Source organism: Coccinella septempunctata, chromosome 6, assembly GCF_907165205.1.
Source record: "Coccinella septempunctata chromosome 6, icCocSept1.1, whole genome shotgun sequence".
Taxonomy (NCBI): Eukaryota; Metazoa; Arthropoda; class Insecta; order Coleoptera; family Coccinellidae; genus Coccinella; species Coccinella septempunctata.
The window spans coordinates 873957-880564 of record NC_058194.1 but is presented as its reverse complement, the minus strand read 5'-3'; positions in this window follow the sequence as shown (position 1 = coordinate 880564).

Below are 6608 nucleotides of genomic sequence, written 5' to 3'. Positions count from 1 at the left end.
CCTTTTTAGCCGGTTTAAGAGATCCTTTGGGTCCTATTATTAGGGCTATGAGGCCTAATTCCTTATCTCAAGCACTACAATTCATAATTGAAGAAGACAATATAAAACATTGCCAAAAATCTAATCAAACAGTAATCAATAATTCCAGAAAATTCATGAATTATAGTAATCACAGAAATAATTCAAATAATTTTTCAAAATTTCGTCAAAACTTTACCACAATGGTACCCATCGAACGACAAAATTTTGTTACGAATCAGCAATTTCCTAGCAGACCCATTACTATTCAAAGAAATACAAGTTATAAAGAGCCGAAATATTTCAGTAACGCTCAAGTTTTCGGAAAGCAGCAACAACCTGCACCTACTCCAATGAGTATATCTACTAATCATACTAAACAGAGAACTCTACCAATGAGTACCTCAACAAATAATAGATATTTTACAAACAGGCAAAATCAATCCTTTCCTCAGAAACCAAATTTTATAAGTGAAGAGCTTTTTAATACCGAGTATCATAATAATCCTCACAGCTCTAAAGAAGAATTCAAAAATGACGAAATTACTGAAGATTACAAACAAAATTTTCGGAACGTTCAATTTCAGACCCACAGCACGCAGAATAGAATTTCATGTTTCTAATGGTAAACGCGAATTACCTTATATTGAAATTAAAAATCCCTCTCTTAAATTACTAATCGATACAGGATCAACAAAATCTTTTATTAATCCAGATTTAGCTAAAAAATATTATTCAAATTTCATATTCAAAGAACCATTCACTGTCTCAACAGTCCATCAAACCTCTCATCATCAATTTTGTGCCAATATTCCTATATTTGCTGAGTTTAATAGACATAATGAAAATTTCAAATTCTATCTGTTCAAGTTTCATAATATTTATGACGGTTTAATTGGATTAGATAATACAAAACTATTGGATGCGTCTCTTGATTTTCATAGTTCTAAGCTCAACACTCCTTTTTCAACAATGCCAATAAAATATCAAGAATCAGCAAATAAAGCTCCATTCAAAATTAAAATTGATGCGAATTCTAGAATCATTGCTAAAATTCCAATCAAACACCTATCTGGTGACGTAATAATACCGAAACAAATTATTCAATCTTGTGAAATTTCTGAGATTGTAACTTATTCTAAAAATGGCCTAGCAAACGTAGAAATTTGTAATGAAGCCAACGAAGATGTTATCCTCATTTTAAATAAACCGATTGAATCAATTTCTATACAGAATAATTTCGAAATCTTTCAAATGGAAACTAATAATAATTCAGAATATATAAGCGTAGAAGAATTAATTAGAACCAATCATATGAATGAAGAAGAAAAATTTCATATTTTAAAATTATGTCGAAAATATCCAGATATCTTAAAGTTAGAAAATCAACCCCTTTCTTTTTCAAATCAGATAAAACACTCTATTAAAACTAAAGACGATATCCCTGTCTACACAAAATCTTATAGATATCCTTTTATTCATAAAGAGGAAGTTAAAAATCAAATAAATTCTATGTTAGAACAAGGTATTATCAGACCCAGCCAGTCACCTTGGTCGTCGCCGATTTGGGTAGTACCAAAAAAAGCTGATGCATCTGGTGAACAAAAATGGAGAGTTGTCATAGATTTCCGAAAACTCAATGAGAAGACTATTGACGATAAATATTTTATACCTAATATAAATGATGTTCTTGATAAAATCGGCAAATGTCAATATTTTACAACACTAGATTTAGCTAGCCGATTTCACCAAATAGAGATGGATCCTGCTGATATTCCTAAAACAACTTTCAATGTAGAGAATGGCCACTACGAATTTCTACGTATACCATTCGAATTAAAAAATGCGGGTTCTACCTTTCAAAGGGTAATGGATAATGTACTCAGAGGACTTGAAAATTGTTTAGTCTATCTAGATGACATAATTGTCTTTTCAACATCATTGCAAGAACATATTGTTAATCTTTCAAAAGTTTTCAAAAGGCTCAGAGAGGCCAATTTCAAAATTCAGTTAGATAAATCAGAATTTCTGAAAAAGGAAGTAGCTTATTTGGGGCATATTGTAACAACAGATGGAGTCAAACCAAATCCAGACAAAATTCAAGCTATCAAAAATTACCCAATACCTAAAACAACAAAAGAAATTAAAGGATTTTTAGGGTTATTAGGATATTATAGAAAATTTATCCGTGACTTCGCGAGAATTACCAAACCTTTAACGGCCTGTTTAAAAAAAGGTGCAAAAATCGAGCACACCACATCGTTTATCAACTGTTTTGAATACTGTAAAAATTTGTTAATGAACGAACCTATTCTTCAATATCCGGACTTTTCAAAAGAATTTATTAAACTACAGACGCTAGTAATTTCGCCATTGGTGCAGTCCTGTCACAAGGAAAAATTAGTAACGATAAGCCGGTCGCATATGCATCAAGAACTCTCAATGATAATGAGCAAAATTGCAGTACAATTGAAAAGGAATTACTCTCTATCGTTTGGGCAACTAAATACTTTAGACCTTACATTTTTGGCAGAAAATTTAAAATCGTAACAGATCATAAACCATTACAATGGCTTATGTCACTTAAGGAGCCTAATAGTAAGCTTTTAAGATGGAGATTAAAACTAGAGGAATTTGATTTCGAAATTGTTTACAAAAAAGGTAGTTCTAACACAAATGCAGATGCTCTATCGAGAGTCGAGATTCACAACAAAGATTTTCTTGATTATATGGAGAAATTTAATGAAGAATTTTCCGAGAAAAATACGAATAACGATAACGAGTCGATGATTGTTAATTTGGAAGAAGCAGACGTTGAGGAGATATCATTCGAGAAATTTGAGAAGCTTTTTAATGCAAATGAAATATATTATTGTTCAACTGACCGAAAAAATTGGCAATTTATTTGATGCTCCGGAATCCTACTCCCTTGCTCATTGTGTATCTGAAGATTTTTATATGAATAAGGGTATTGCACTTGATTTCAAAGAAAAATTCGGCAAAGTTCAAGAACTCAAATCTCAGAATAAAGGAACTGGAGAAGTGGCTAAAATTTCACACAACAAAAGAAAAATTTATTGCTTAATAACTAAGGAATTTTATTATCATAAACCACGATATGAAACAGTATTCGAATCACTTTCCAATCTCCAAGAATTGTGTCAAAAAGACAATGTTGAATCCTTAGCATTACCAAAAATTTCGTGTGGTTTGGATGGACTAGAATGGAGAAAAATATTCAGTATGATCAACTATATTTTTGCAAATTCCACCATAAATATTAACATTTATTACTTATCTCAAGACGATTTAATCAATTCCAAGAATATTGAAAATCAGTACGAATCGCATGGTAATACTACACATTCCAATCACGAAAATCCAATTCAAGAAGTCCCCATTTCTGAGGAAATTTTAAATATTTTTGACAATCAAATAGTTTTTGAATTTGTTTTTCATTCCCCGGCGGAGGTTAGAATAAAAAATTTTTTTTCGGGCAAACAAAGAATTTTTGTTCAAATATCTACTAACGATTTGAAAAGGGAAATTACAGTGAAAGCCGTTTATTACGACACCGGTTATAACGAAAATCCGTATATAACGACGAAATTATCGACAATTGTTTGAAATTCTAAGTAATTTAACATAAAACCATTCGGACGTAACGACTTCGACTATAACGACGAAGTCGCTTATTGCGACAAAAATTTTCTAAGCTTGTTCCATTTATTCCGTTTATAACGACGTCATCATGTGCCGAGGCTCTACACGCAGTATCGATTTTGAAAAAATTTGTTACTTATGAAGGACTAAATGACCAGAAATTATTGAACAGTATTTCTATGATTGACCAAAGACTTGAACGTGTCCATTATGAAAATTTTAGATTTAAAAAACAAAGTAAAATTACTCATTTTTTAAAGCCTACTACTGTTTAATTGTATATGTACATGAATAAGATCGATATTGTAACATGTACTTATTTACAGTATGAATTTGATGATCTTATCCATGTACTCGCATATGTATTCGTTATGTATGCAGTTATTACGATCTCAAAATAAAATACATAGATAATCCTATTTCTGAGTTCTTTATAAAATTTTTTGGATATAACGACCATCGGATATAACGACTTAATATTCACGGTCCCCTCAATGTCGTTATAACCGGATTTTACTGTATTGACTTTTTCAAAACATACTTAAGACCTAATATTCTTTACGCTTTGTATTTCAGAAAAGATAATTATTATAAAGAAATATGCGAAATTCTCAGAAAAACATTTAAACAATCCGCTTTCAAATTATTGAAGTGCAATGAAATCTTAGAAGACGTGGAAGAAAAAGACGAGCAGGTTAGAATTGTTAAATATATGCATGAGGGAAAAACAAACCACAGAGGAATTTCTGAAACTATTTCTAGAGTAAAGAGAACATATTATATTATTGGCCTGGTATCCAAAATGATGTAACGGAGTAAATTAATAATTGCGAATTATGTCAAATTAATAAATATGATAGAGACCCTCCAAATCAAAAATTAATGCTTACACCCACGCCATGTAAACCCTTCGAAATTGTGTACATTGACACTTTTCAAGCAAGGAGAAATTATTTGAGATAATCACCTTTGTGGAATCCTCAGGTAATTAATTACTTCTAGAAAGTGAATATGCTTTTTTCGGTATTTCAATTTTTTATGAAACAATTTATTGAAAATAATTTCTTGCAGGTTTTCAAGTTGTGGCTATGGTGAGTGATCTGGGAGGTGGAAATAGATCTCTTCATAGTGAACTGAATGTGAACCATAATAACACTAGCTTCACAAATCCTTGTAATGGTGAACCAGTTTTTGTATTTGCTGATGTTCCCCATCTAATGAAGTTGATAAGGAATCACTTTGTTGACCATGCGGGTTTATAGTAAATGAGAAAGAAATAAATAAAACCACAATTGAAGAACTCTTGGAAGTCACAAGCACTTCTGACTTGAGAATAACACACAAAATTTCAAAAGAGTCCTTAAATATACAAGGAGCTGCCCGTCAAAAAGTAAAACATGCCACAAAGTTATTTTCACATACTACAGGGTGGTCCACGGGAACCTGACGGTTTTTAAATGAGTAGTACACATTTGTTTTTCAGCATATAACATTTATTTTTTCATGTACTTACAGCCAGTACTATGCCATTTAAGAAATCAAACCTTAAAAATAACATCTGTCAAGTGGTGACCATCTTGCTCGAAACATGTTGCAAGTCTGTTCAAAAACCCTTGGTGAACGCGCTCCAATAAGAAATCATTGCGTTGTGGAAAGTCAGTTGGTTTCAGCTGCTGGACAATTGCCAATTTGTATGGGTGGAATCTGAGGTCATGTTTGACAATACGGCGAACTGTGGAACGACTTAGTCTTAATGCTTGCGCTTGTTTTCGCACTGAGCGGCATGGACTTGTTCGCAACGCGTGCCTCACCCTCTCCACACTTTCGGGGGTCCGTGCCGTGCGAGTAGGTCCTGGTGGCTTCTTTTTCATCACATTTCCAGTTGTTCGAAGATCGTTGACCCACTTCAGAATCGTGTTACGACTTGGGACAGCTCCATGACGGCCAATATTAAATTCACGCCGAAACAGTCTCTGCGTAGCCACCACTGATTCACCATTTTTGATAAAAGCTTCAAACGCGAACATGCGATGCCTCACACCCCACGCAGTCATGATGTACACTAAATGGCACATTCCAAAGGTTCAAATGGGACCTCCACAACGCAATGATTTCTTATTGGAGCGCGTTCACCAAGGGTTTTTGAACAGACTTGCAACATGTTTCGAGCAAGATGGTCACCACTTGACAGATGTTATTTTTAAGGTTTGATTTCTTAAATGGCATAGTACTGGCTGTAAGTACATGAAAAAATAAATGTTATATGCTGAAAAACAAATGTGTACTACTCATTCAAAAACCGTCAGGTTCCCGTGGACCACCCTGTATATCATTGGCCATTTCTCGATGTGGAACAATAGGGTCATTGAAACAACCAAACTGGGTAGAATGTGCAGATTTCTTCAAATTGGTATGTTATTGTTTGTTCAATTCCATCTTCAATAATAGTTAGCTATTCATATGTCTTTTAAGGTGAATGATTGGTTCGATATATTGAATGTACGAGTTCCTAAAAGTGACAGTAGAGATACAACTAAGATGTCTAAAATACTGGTGTGTGCACTTGTCACTTTTTGCACGCATCAACATTTCAGAAAATCGGGGATATGGGATCAGTTTCGTGGCGGCGCCACCATGTCATTTGCTTTGTTCTATCCTTGTTCTGCCAAAGGAAGTCCAATGATACTCTTTCGTTTTATTTTATTTTGCGTTGATATCGAATATCGATCAACGAGTTCAAAATAATATGAACTGGCCCAGTTTGTCAGCTGTTTAGCAATATTTGTGATTAACAGTTCAATTTTCGTTGTAAAAACAAATCTCTCAATATTTCAACACTATCGAATAAGGATTCGAAGGAGTATTTACTATTCTTCTGCAAGATAATTTCCGTTTGACAAATTGAATTCGTAAGGGGGGTATAATTC